This window comes from Bos indicus x Bos taurus, chromosome 9 (genome assembly GCF_003369695.1).
Source record: "Bos indicus x Bos taurus breed Angus x Brahman F1 hybrid chromosome 9, Bos_hybrid_MaternalHap_v2.0, whole genome shotgun sequence".
Taxonomy (NCBI): domain Eukaryota; kingdom Metazoa; phylum Chordata; class Mammalia; order Artiodactyla; family Bovidae; genus Bos; species Bos indicus x Bos taurus.
This window is the reverse complement of record NC_040084.1, coordinates 37,618,638-37,632,240: the sequence shown is the minus strand read 5'-3', so window position 1 is coordinate 37,632,240 and position 13,603 is coordinate 37,618,638.

The window sequence follows — 13,603 nt, the reverse complement described above, 5'->3', positions numbered from 1 at the left end:
ACTGTTGTCGCTAGTATTTCCTACCAGATTAAGGCTTTCTTTACTTTATCGGTCAGGTTAAATGCTTGAATTAGTTTGTTTCTAAAAGTAGAAAACTGATTATTTATTGTCAGTAAAACTAAAGGCTCTTGTAACAGTTCTAGTGCAGGTGTATAGAATGATTTAGGAAACTTAAATGATAAATGCTGATGCTAAATGCTAAATCACTTCAGTTGTGTCCGACTCTGTGCGACCCCATAGACGGCAGCCCACCAGGCTCCCCCATCCCTGGGATTCTCCAGGCAAGAACATTGGAGTGGGTTGCCATTTCCTTCTTCACTGTATGAAAGTGAAAAGTGAAAGTGAAGTCGCTCAGTTGTATCTGACTCTTAGCGACTCCATGGACTGCAGCCCACCAGGCTCCTCTGTCCATGGGATTTTCTAGGCAAGAGTACTGGAGTGGGGTGCCACTGCCTGCAATAGTTCTATACACTTAACCAATCTAATTTCTCACACAATACTCCCAATATGAAATAGCCTCCATATCTTCTCTGCTCAAGACATGCTTTTCACTTCTGTGCTTTTGTTTATTCTGCTCCTCAAACTAGAAATTTTATCTCCCTTCTCCTCAACATGTATTCAAATCCAGTTTAATCTTCAGAGCCAAATAAAATCCCTGCCTCCTACATTGGGACATACTGTATCAAACCCCATGGGTGCTTCTCTCTCACTCTCTGTTACTCCAGCTTATCTGAGAGTAATGTTTAATACTACTGTCTTATTTCCTTCAGTTCAATGGTTATCAACCTTGTCTGCACATTAGATTCATTAGAGATGCTTTTTAAAAAAGTGATACTTAGGATCCATCCACAGGAAAATGAAATCAGAATCGCTGAGGATAAAACTTGGGTACTCCTATTTTTTAAAAAATCTTTCCAGGTGATTTTGATGTGTACTGAACACGAAGAAACTGATTGTTTTAGAATAGGTTTAACTTAAAGCAGCTAGGTGCCCATTAAGGGCTGTAATTTAAGACTCTATTTTTTGTTTATTTTTATGCCACACTTGTGACATAGATCATGTACAACATATTTTGGATTCATAATTTCAGATGTTAAAGCTCAATCAGGCCCTGAATAGTGAATTGGTTTCACTTTACACCCAAGCTCCAATCAGTTGATAATTACTTCTTGCAAATCAAGTTGAGAAGGATTCTGAGGACTCTCTGGGTTCAGAGAGAAAAGGTGCAACCATTCAAGCTTACTGTCTATGTGGGTGGAGAAAGAGGGAAGACTCAGCATGCAAATATTTTTTTTTTTTTTGTCTTTGAGTAGAAGATATCCCTTATAATATGGAAAAATAAACTGGGATCTACATGGATTAAACTTGCCTTAAAGGAGCCCCATATGTTAGGAAAAACTGAAATCAAACTTAAATCCAATCTCCAGCCTCCCCAAAGAATGGCTTATTTAGAGTTCACCAGGCTTAGTTATAAACTCCTTTGTATTCCAGCCCATCCCTAGTCGCCCTCTGCACTCTGGTATTCTTGGCATCTCAATTCTCAGAACTTCTGAGAAACTCTCTTTGTTTCCTCCACATGTTCACGTTGCATAGAACATCCACAAACAAAACACAGTGCCTGACCAATAAACGGCTCTTTCTCATGTTTACAGATTTCAAGAATGCTATTGACACAGATGAAGCCCAAATTAAAAAGATCTCAGAAGACTAGAATGCTACATCTTCTGCTCATAATTCGTAAACTTAAATATACATCAAAAGGATTCAAAGAATGTAAATCTTTACTGTCAGTAGGATTAATAAAATAATGTACCAAAAAATAAAAGTAAAAGGTCTCAGAATGAAATGAATGCTGAATAATCCAAGAAAGCTCTACCATAAGAATTCACCTTGATGCTTTGGAAATGTTACGAAGGGTGCTAAACATCCTGCAAGAACGTTGGCTCCACCTACCATCTTGTACCCTTTTCTCTCTCTGTCTCCCTCTCAAACCCGTGCGGTGCACTCAGGCGTGCAAACGCATGCCACAAACCTTTAGAATTTCTATTTTCATTTTGCAGAGTTACAGTAACCAGGAGAAGTAACAGAAACTAACTCATAAAAACCCAACATATAACAGAAAAAAAACCTATATGAACTCCAATTTATATGAATAGTAAAGCAATTTTTTATCAGTGTCTGGTTCAATATGAATTAGATTACATTAGTGACTGCCTTCCACCCAACCCAAATCCCTCATTTTCAGTGTCCTTAATTTCAACTGTCTTTGATGGTACTGAATGGAAAAGTCCCCTTGTCGCCAGTGGTTAAGAGTTGTTATTAACAAGATTACCAAGGAAAAACTTACTTGCCTGAGCTTTTGCTCCTAAGGAATGCACTTTGGAGATGGCAAGATTTTCAATTTAGTTTTCCAGTTCTGTTGTCTTCAGAAAAGTTCCCTGAAAAAAATAAGTCAATTGCTGTTCTCATTTTCTATAAATTATTGACAACAGAAATGCCAAATCATAGATGAGTTATCTTATAAAAGCACATTTACATTTTCAAAAATAAAACAAAAGTTCAAAACAGAATATGACTTCTCTAAATTTCTGTTCTATCAGATACTGTGTGTTATCTTCAATATGACTTGGCAGATAACAAGTTCCCCTATGTGAAAACAGCTGTTCTGTAAATTGGAAATGATGTCTAAGAATTCTTTTCAAGACAAATTGGATTAATAGTGTCTGTAATTCATCCAAGTTTTACATATCTCTAATAACTTTTTGCCAGCGTAATTTCATAGCAAATATTTCAAATTTTTAAAAAGTGAAATAAATTAAAAAAAATCTGTAAGCCCAAATAATGCTTGAATGGGTGAAAGTCAATTGCACCATGACAATTCTGCATTTTTGTTGAAAGGGGAATTTTCTGTTCCCATAACCACAAAATCTCTAATTCCATGAGCCAATTAGAGATTTTGTGAGGTAGTAATGCTCTGAAGGGGAAATGCCATTCCACTGACCACAGAACTAAAGGGAGTAGGTAATGGGCTGTATAAACAGCATAAAATAATAAGCATGCACAGTAAGGTAACGTGAAATGGAAATAAAATGTAATCATAACAGCTTTGATCTTTATGCTTTGAATTTACTGAGTTGTTTTCCTCTGTGGTTGTATTGTGCAGAGAATGGCTTAAACTTCCCACTATAGACACCTACTCAAATAAATGTTGCTTTCATCAAGCCAGCTTCACAAAGGTATGACTTATTTTGATGGACTTCAGGAAAGTTTTCAAGGTTTCTTCTACACCAACTAGTCAGTTTATCCTTTAAAGGATACAAACACACACACATTTTTCATAATCAAATGTCTCAAAAATTTTAATAATTTATGTGTACAAGGAATGACAAAATATACAAAAGGATAAAAATGTATGAAGAATGATAAAGACAACAGCACTTGCTATTTAAATTGTCTACCGGTTTCTTTCGTCTTCCTTGGTCTACGATGAACATAAATTTTTAAAATCTCCTGCAGCATTTTTGTCTGCCCAAGAAACATCGCTTATTGTCTTAATCATAAGTCTTACATATGTATGTGTGTGTCTATACAGACATACACACACACCATATACCAATTAATTAGTTAATTAACTATCATTTTACTAAATAGTTACTGCTTTTCCTAAGGGCAGAGGTAAAGCTCACTCTTTTGTTACAGTCAGTCTAATACTTTGTATCAAAGGAAACAAATACTGGAGACAGACTGGTTTTGCAACTTACTGACTATGTAGCAATATTACCGAGTCTTAGTTTTCTTACCTATAATACAAAGAGAACACAACCTACCTCACAGTTTAAATAACATAAATATGTAAATCTATTATTATATAATATATGCATAGAGCTTGATTATTCATAATTATAAAGTTGATCATTATCATTAATCATAATACATGGAAGAGAAAAATAGATGTTTTAAATTATTTGGTGTATAATTTAGAGTCCTAACAGGAAATCAGTAATACACTCAGGTTGGAATGATTTGAGAAGGATTCATTTGCCAAGAGGCTGAGAACAAAGGTATGGGAGGAGAACTCAAGCAAAAAGCAGAACCTGGAGTAATAAGGAGAAGAGTAGGTTCCTGAAGCCAGGCAGGCCTAAGTCCAGTGCTGTGCCTCCCATTTCCCGTTCTCTGTCTCCATTTCTCCATATAATGCATTGTTTTCCATTTCACATTTTTAAGCCACATAATTCTCCATCTGTTCTTTCCATGTCCCCCAATTAATGAAAAAAGGTGTGAAAATGTTAGCCTCTAAGTGGTGTCGACTCTTTGCAACCCCATGGACAGTAGCCGACCAGGCTCCTCTGTTCATGGGATTCTTCAGGCAAGACTACTGGAAGGGATAGCCATTCCCTTCTCCAGGGGATCTTCCTGACCCAGGGATCAAACCCTGGTCTCCTGCATTGGCCGGTGGGTTCTTTACGACTTTACCACCTGGGAATTAGCTCTTCTGATAAGACAATCTTCGTTTTGATTACTGTTGCTTCAATTCTCATGTCTCTGAACAGAAACATTGTCTCTTTCTTTGTTCAACATGGAATGAGTGGCCCTGATTCCTTGACTAAGAATTTTTCTGCAGAACACAACCACCACCGCTTATCACTCCTTGCCATCAGTAGAAATGGCATGCTTTCTGAAATCAGTTTCTAATATTCCATCCTGACCACAACCTCCTGTGCATCTAGTTTTCACTCAAGTGGTTACTTCCCTAGTTATTAAATTATTGTATCAGCCCTGTCCCTTGAATATACATGAATGATAAATGAGAAGTTTATAAATGTACTTTAAATTCAGTTTTTAAAAAAATTCTTTTTCTTGGAAATTTAGGAAATATAAATGAAAAAAGATAAACCAAGATGAACGATTGTTTCACTGTCATTTCATGGACCTCTCCTAGACTTCCCACAAGTTTCTGTTTTGCATTTTCCAGAGCTTTGTTACAGTTTTTTTCTTTAAGGGAGTTAGTGTTAGTTTCTTGGTTTCCAACCAAAAAAAAAAAAAAGGAACAGATTTATATCAGCACTTTAACTTATTCCAAAATCTCAAATGTATTGACTCTATCATTTTTCTCTTATCCATTAATTTCCTCTTTCACTCTCTCTTCTTTTCCAACTTGGATTCCACAGTCCCTTTATAACCACTATCCAGTAAATATGCTCATCACCTCCTAAATTTTCTCTTCTTTTGATTATTTCCCTCATGCCTTGCTTGAACATGGAGCTACTGTTCCCCTAAACGCTTTGACCCAAGAACTCAGTTCTCGGTATTACAGCTAAGTTAGGTAGAAAATACAAAATAAATTACTAAATACTAAAGAGAAAAGAATGTCCAAAGGAATAAGTAGAAAGAATATGAAAAATGCAAGGATTCCAATTTACAAAATGTAGGTGTCTAAGATCGTCACTTTAACTCCTTGTGGAGTACACAGCCTCTACATTAACCCACCTCTAGCCAGAGCTGCTTCTACTCAAGCTCCAAAGGGCTGACATGGCTCACCATCTTACTGTGGAACTCTCATTTCTCAGATCCCTATCCCAGGTGCCCTATCTTGGGCCTCCATATTCAGAGGGACCTGCTCTGATCTTCTACCGATTGCCTCTTTGTGTGGTGTTTGGCATCTGATGGTTCAAGAAAACTTGCTCATCCAGAGACTAAAACCTGCTCATCCAGAGACTATAACCTCCTGCCACCATTTCTAAACCATACTCCAGGAACAAGGACCTGTAGCATGAGTGCCTCATGCCTACCTCCAGAGGCCTTGAAGGCCCCTCCCCTAGCTCCACCCTCTGAGGGCCAACCATATGCCAGGGATTATGCACCTCCACCCGAAGGATGGCTCCAGGGCTGTTTATAGGGGTGTGGACAAAGCTTGGACATGCAGGCAGGGGTGTCCCATGTATTTGCAGAAAGAGCTCTTGACATACAGACAGACTAGGATGAACAAGAAGTAGGAAAACCTTAATAAGAAGAGTTGAATTATCTTTATTATGATTATGTATAAAATGAATATTTTAATTAAAAATAAACAATCATTAAATGTTAGATATGGGAAAATAGAAAAGTTTAAACTTAAATATAAAAAATATGGATATGACCTTTATTTATGAAGTCATCTACCCACAGTCAAAATTAAATGAGGTTTTGCCCCCACTTTTGTAGAGTCTCTATACAGAGTTTCACGGATGCAAGGAAGTGACCTACATTCTAGTTGGGTAGTTAGGAGAGTAGAAATCCACATACAGATGATGGGATGTTTTCCAAAAAAAATAAGCCATTTGATTTTTTTCCTAGTACTGAAGAAGGATGAGCACAAATATTAAAAAGCAAAGATAAACAGGTCTTGCTGAGTCGTCCAAGACTGACTCCATTTAGGTCAATGTCATATGATATATCAGTGTGGTTTTAATCATATTGTTTTCTGGTTAGCATTATGGGTGTGCCCCATTCCAAATTCAATTATTACATGTAATTTTCAACTGCCTGTATTGCAGTGAGCCAGACTATCAGTATTAAATCAACCAGAACTCCACCTAATTTCAGTGGGAATATTTTATAAGGATAAACTGGATTTATACCTAATATCTTGGAAGGAAACAACAATATGTGGATTAAAACACAGCTTTTGTATACAGAACAAATGTCCTTTGTTTGGCCACATACTTGCTAAAAGAACTATTGTTAGGTAAATGATATATAGGAATTTACCTATTTAAATCAACAGAAGGTATTTTCATTACTTCATACAACTACAACAGCAAATAAAAATGCCTGGCTAAAATGAACACTGAGTGAAATAATCATGCAAAATAATGTAGCTGAGTCAAAAAATGCTTAACTATTCTGAAGATTCCATATCATTGTATATTTTCCAAAGTGTTACTTTTGTGTAACATTTCACTAGACTTTTTCACAAAAGGGAACTTGACTAGAGTAAGGTAGAGAGAGACGTTAGTTTTAGAAAATCTGCAGTTTATCTTCACGCCCTTGATTAAACTACAACATTTAAAGTAATTCTTACTTTTAAAGTGTATTTAATTTGAAGAGATAAGGGCATGCTACTAACATACATGTAAGGCACAATGCGTGGCAGGACTCTGCTGTCTCTACTCTTTACACTATCTGAATGGATACACAGCTCACCCAAACATTAAATAAAGATGCCACACATGAGTGGCCTTCCCAGGTGGCACTCATGGCAAAGAATCTGCTGGCCAATGGTGGAGACTCAAGAGACCCAGGTTTGACCTCTGGGTCAGGAAGATTCCCTGGAGTAGAAAACGGCACTCCACTCCAGAATTCTTGCCTGGAAAATTCCATGGGCGGGGGAGACTGGCAGACTACTCTCCACGGGGCGGCAGAATTGGACACAGCTGAGCACACACACGCCGGTGGTTGCTTATGGCCTCTGTGCTGTTTTCTGTATTTGGGTATGTGTGCATGTTTCTTATTCTTCTGATAAAACTGAAGAGTTCTCTAATCTGCTTTCAAAACAGAACCAAAATTTCCAGAATTTTGTATTCATCTTTACATACTTGGTATGGGTATGCATATAAGTGGTTTGATAATTGAACATGATAACTTGTCCATCATTATAAAAAGTACATAAATTACAGGGTAATGTATAAATTTTCCACTAGAAGAAAAAGCAACAGGGGATATTATCTGCCAAGTTAACCTTTTAAATTTTTTCTTCTTTAATACAAAACAGTGTGGAAAAGAAATTAGATTTTCACTGAAATTCAACACACACACAGCAAACTTTAGTTTTTGGTGAAACATCTTGGTATATAAAATTTCTAAGATTCAGGTATATGGAAATAAACAGATCCTTATCAGAAATTTACAATCATATTGTTTAGACTCCATTCACTGTTTTTTTTTTTTTTTTGACTGAAAAGCTCTGATGGAAAGCATTGAATACAGATCTGCAGTGTTGATGTACTGTGACTAAAATAAGGAGAGTGAGTTTTTATTCTTGGATTGGATTCTGATTTTGAAAGAGATTAAACTGACCCAGTTGTGGCTAGCATTGTAGAGTATAAGAATTTCCAGAAATAAGCAACCACAATGCTCTTAAAAAGAGAGAGAACACAAGACAGACAAAATTTGCTTCATCAAAAAACATATTAAGATATAATTATCGGAATTTTGTTATAAAATACATTGTCTAGAATGCCAATGTTAATAATAATAATAATTACTTGGGAGACTAAAAATAGATTGGGACAAAAAGCACAGAGAAGCCTAAATATTGGAAGATTCCTTTGTAATTAAAAAAAAAATCTAATGTATTTGTGGTTGTTCACTCTTCAAAATACTTAGAGAAGTAAAGAGAATGTCAAATACTAGTTCTAATTAAGATGTATTATTGGGGTAGAACAGAATGTACTATGTATTTTGTTATTATTACAAAAAACAGATTTACTTAGGTTATTTTTGTTGTTGTTGTTCAGTTACTCAGTCATGTCAGACTCTATGAGACCCCCAGTACACCAGGCTTCCCTGTCCATCACAAACCCCCAGAATTTGCTTAAACTCATGTCCATTGAGTCAGTGATGCCATCCAACCATCTCATCCTCTGTCATCCCCTTCTTCTCCTGCCTTCAATCTTTTCCAGCCTCAGGGTCTTTTTCAATGAGTCAGTTCTTCACATCAGGTGGTCAAAAGATTGGAGCTTCAGCATCAGTCCTTCCAATGAGTATCAGGATTGATCTCCTATCCTTGCAGTCTAAGGGACTGTCAAGAGCTTTCTCCAACACCATAGTTTATAAGCATAAATTGTTCAGCACTCAGTCTTCTTTAAAATGATCCAACTGTCACATCCATCAGTTCAGTTCAGTTGCTCAGTCGTGTCCGACTCTTTGTGACCCCATGAATTGCAGCACGCCAGGCCTCCCTGTCCATCACCAACTCCTGGAGTTCACTCAGACTCACGTCCATCGAGTCAGTGATGCCATCTAGCCATCTCATCCTCTGTTGTCCCCTTCTCCTCCTGCCCCCAATCCCTCCCAGCATCAGAGTCTTTTCCAGTGAGTCAACTCTTCCCATGAGGTGGCCCAAGTACTGGAGTTTCAGCTTTAGCATCATTCCTTCCAAAGAAATCCCAGGGCTGATCTCCTTCAGAATGGACTGGTTGGATCTCCTTGCAGTCCAGGGGACTCTCAAGAGTCTTTTCCAACACCACATGGCTACTATAAAGACCATAGCTTTGACTATACAGACCTTTGTTGGCAAAGTAATGTTTCCGCTTTTTAATATGCTGTCTAGTTTTGTCATTGTTTTTCTTCCAAGGAGCAAGGTTATTTTATCTGGGTATTTGTTAGAACCAATGCATATGGACCTCTGAATATCCACGTGTTTGGAGTAATAAATAATCTACCTTACTGACCAATTCAGATACCCAGATATGAACTGAATATTTTATTGTAAAAATGGTCATTATCATAAGAATATCAGGTTGATTTTTGCTTCCATTCAACATTTTTGCCTAAGAAAGAGCAAGAAATAATATATCTCCATTGTCTACTAATTTGTTTCTTTATAATTGTTTTGTTTTTTGATTATGTTTTCACTTCTTGTACACTTAGAATATGGGTTAGATCTGTATGCATAGTTGTTAGTGACACTTTGCTAACAGCAGCAAGAAAAAGTTGCTGTTGCCTTAAGAATAGTGTATTAATTGTCCAGGCTGGGCACTTAGCCCAAGGTAAAACCAACAGGATAAATGGTCCATTGCCATTGTTTCAAAAAGAAGATTATAGTACTATTCTTCCCTTTTAAATATTGGCTCAATTCCCACTTTTTAATTGATCTGCAAGAGGCTGGGCTATTATGTGTCTTAATTTTCTTGTTTTGAGTTTGCCTAATGGATTTCCTCCCTTATTCCTCTACTCATATCCCATTATTTCCACTATGCTCTTGTATGTAGTTTATAAAAATTCTTAGTTTTTTTGCCTTATTTTTAGCTCCCTTAATACCAAAGTTCATGCTTAACCTATTTCTAGACTCTAGCCTTGTTATTCTATTCCCTGTATATCAAGAGTTCCACACACATCTACACACAGGCAAAGAGAAAAAGAATGGGAGAGGGAGAGAAATAAAAGTCAAAAATTTATATGCTTTTTAATCAAGGGCTTATTTTTTTTGCCAGAAATGGTTCAGAGATTTATTAGGCAAAAATAGTGAGAATAAAATACTGAATTTTAAAGTTATCTTAAGAACTTTATCAGCCAAAGCAATGTAGTACACCACTAAAATGATGACACACTGAAATAAGACATTATTCATGAATGCATTTTCTTCAGACCTTTTGCAATACAATATGAATTATGCTGTGTTTTTTTTTTTTCATAGAATTTCAAAGGAAGCTTTTAGGAACTGTTGTCTTTTTGATCAGGTAACTTAAAGCTAATAGCTAATTTATGCTTTGGATAGAAGGTGTGTTAGGCAAAAACCAGTCCCTATTAACTTCATGACAACTGATTTTGAACAATTTTATATCAATACATGTCGACATGGCCATAAAAATAGCATGCAATCAAATCTAAATCAAGTAGAAATTGGAATATAAACAGAATATTTTACCTAGATAAAAAATTCTACAAACAAATAACATTGTTTGATGATCACTTGCCTAGTTTAGTAAAAAAGCTGTGCTCATGATATAAAACCCTGTTAAGCACCCAAACTAAACAGCTGGTATGATTTAAATGTCTACATGGAGTCCATTTATTTGAAAAGTATAGTTGTAAACTCTTATTAACATGACTGTTTTCTAACGGAGGGGGAAAAACTGATTTGTTTGGCTAAATATAAACCACAAAGAAGCCTTTTAATGTCCTGGTGAGATGTAATAAAGCATCGATCTATAAGAAGATCTAAGCAACAAATTACTGTCAAGTTTTCAAATGTAGGATAACAGTCTTACTAATGAATAATCTGTGTCTGATGGACTTACCATGGAACATTTTTAAAAGAAGAATTAACTCTGTCGACATGTGTCCTTTAATAGAGCAGGAAATAAATTCACTTTTGTGTAAAAAGAATTCATGGTAGATGTGCTTCAATTTTTCTCCTAACTAAGCATTTTAAAGAATGACCTGAATAGCATTTTACATATTTTTTAACATCCAATGAGAAGTGCATACTCCTAGGGGAGTAGAAATGTTAGTAATCAATTTAGTCACAGTTTTGATACTACGGGTTAGCCGTCAATGTCTATCTCAGATATGTTTTATTAATAATGCAAAGAAGAGGACCTTATAAAAATCTGTATTCATGCAATAAAAATGTCATTCCTGGGAAAGTGTGGTAATTTGGAACTTCCTGAATTAATATCTGTACTTGAAAATAATCCTAAATTTATAAACCTAAATAGTAGAAAATATTCATAAGAGCACCATTTAACATTGGTACAGTTGGCTGAATACATCTTTGTGAGTTCATAAGATATAGCCCATTAGTCGTTATTCTAAAATATTCCTAATTATTCTATAGTCAAAATTCACATATGTAACTGACTTAGTTACCTAAACAATCTTAAATTCTGAGCACAGAAAATAATTTTAGAAATTTTCTAAGCCTTATTCAAATGACAGTGTTTTCTAAAGTAATTTATTTAGAAATTTCTTTTTTTATAAGCAATTACTTCTACTGTTGGTCTTCAGGCTTCTGTGGGATCTTAATATGGATTTATTATGGTGCCGGTTGACATAAATATCCTTTGAAGGATTCTTGCAAAGTGTGGTTATCAGGATATAATTCTATTGAGAGCATAACCTTTCCCAGAGATCATGCTGTGGTATTTTAGGCCCTAAAATGTCCATAGTTTATGGCAGAAAGCACCAGAACACTAATTTAATATCTGAAGAGCTTGAATGAATTTAAATAAAATTTTCATGAAAAAAAAGGCCTTCTCTGAAGGTACCCTTTTGAACCACTTATATAGTTGGATGACAATTTAGAGAAAAAGATGGAAGTGGGACTGTGACATCTTCCTGAAAGATTACTAGCAGTGCTTCTCACACATCTAGGACCCCAGTGTGAACAAAATCTCACTTAGGCATCTAATGTTTAAAAGAAATGGCTTTACAATTTTCTGAACTCAATGACTATTTTAAAAGCCTCTTCAGGAAGCAACACAGTTTTATTTCTTTCTTTCTTTCTATTTTTAAGTTTTAGCTGATGCATCTTCATTTTGGTGATCCTTAATTTTTTTTAAAAAAAGGAAAAATTAAAAAAAAAAAACTTGGAGAAAGCACTGAACAAGTCCAACTAAAATTTTGCAAGAAACATATAAAGACACTTTAAGTGAACATCTTATTAAAACCAAGAATCCATTTTATGGATGGAAAAACTAGAGTGGGACAACGTGAGTGGTGTTTCCTCAAGTTTTTTTCCCCCTGTGAGGATCCCCTTGAAAAAATGTCTCAATATCTTCTAGCAGTCAGTGCCGGGGTTTGGGTGGGACAATACCTCCTCAGATGTAAGGGCACAATTCCTCTATTAGAAATGAGAATCATATAATGATATCAGTTGGGGCTTTCTGTTTGCAAGTGATTGATGTTAAAGTTGGGATAAAGCTTTAAAACAAATTCATTGGTTGCACTAAGCTGAGAACACTGCGGCATCTCATGGACTCGATTGACTAGTGACAAGAACATGTCTCCAAAAAAGCGAAATGTGGTACTTCCTTCTAGTACTCTCTTCCTCTTTGATTCTTTCTACTTCCTGATCTCTCTCTGTTTTGAACCTTGGCCTGTCTTTGCCTACTTACGAAACACTATCCTAAAGGAAACAGTTTTCCCAGGTGTCTGTGGACTATGCTTCTGGAAGCCCAGATTTCATAATTCAATGGAAAAAAAGACCTGCCATTTCCCAGCATCAGTGAAACAATTCCAAGGATGAATTCTGATTTGGTCACATGTTCATTTCTTGACCCAGTCATTGTTGTTAGTAAGATAGGATGCTGTGATGAGCTAGGTCATCTATGGCTAAAGAACAGGATCTTCTAAGAGAAGAAAAGCAGACCCAAAGCAATAGCTACCACATACCATGACTACAAACCGACAGGTGTCATTTCACCAAGAGGCTCAAAACTGAAATATAGCTCCTTCACAGGAATAGTATTATCCCAGGTCTCCTGCATATCTAAGTTCCTGTTTGATTTTACTTTTTATGGTTAAAATAGATAATGATTTTGTTTCTTAAGCATGTTTTAATTGTATTATAAATGACTGAAATACTTTGGAAAAAGGTAGTTTATAAATTTTTTAAAAAGTAATAGGTTAAGTGCTACTGGATTACCAGTAGATCAAAGCATTATCTATTTTAGAAAAGTTAAATGAAGCATAATAGTTTTATCTTAAGAAGTGTGGGTGGCTATTCAGGCAAAGAATGTGGCCTAAAAATATCAGGACCTCTAGAAGCTACTGCTGCTGACCACTGGGTGACTTAAACAGTACTTAAACTATATTAAGCTGTGTTTTTAATGACTAATACCACATTGAAATAACTTCCTGATGTGATTTAATCTTCTTGCTTCTGAAAATGCTTGAGATA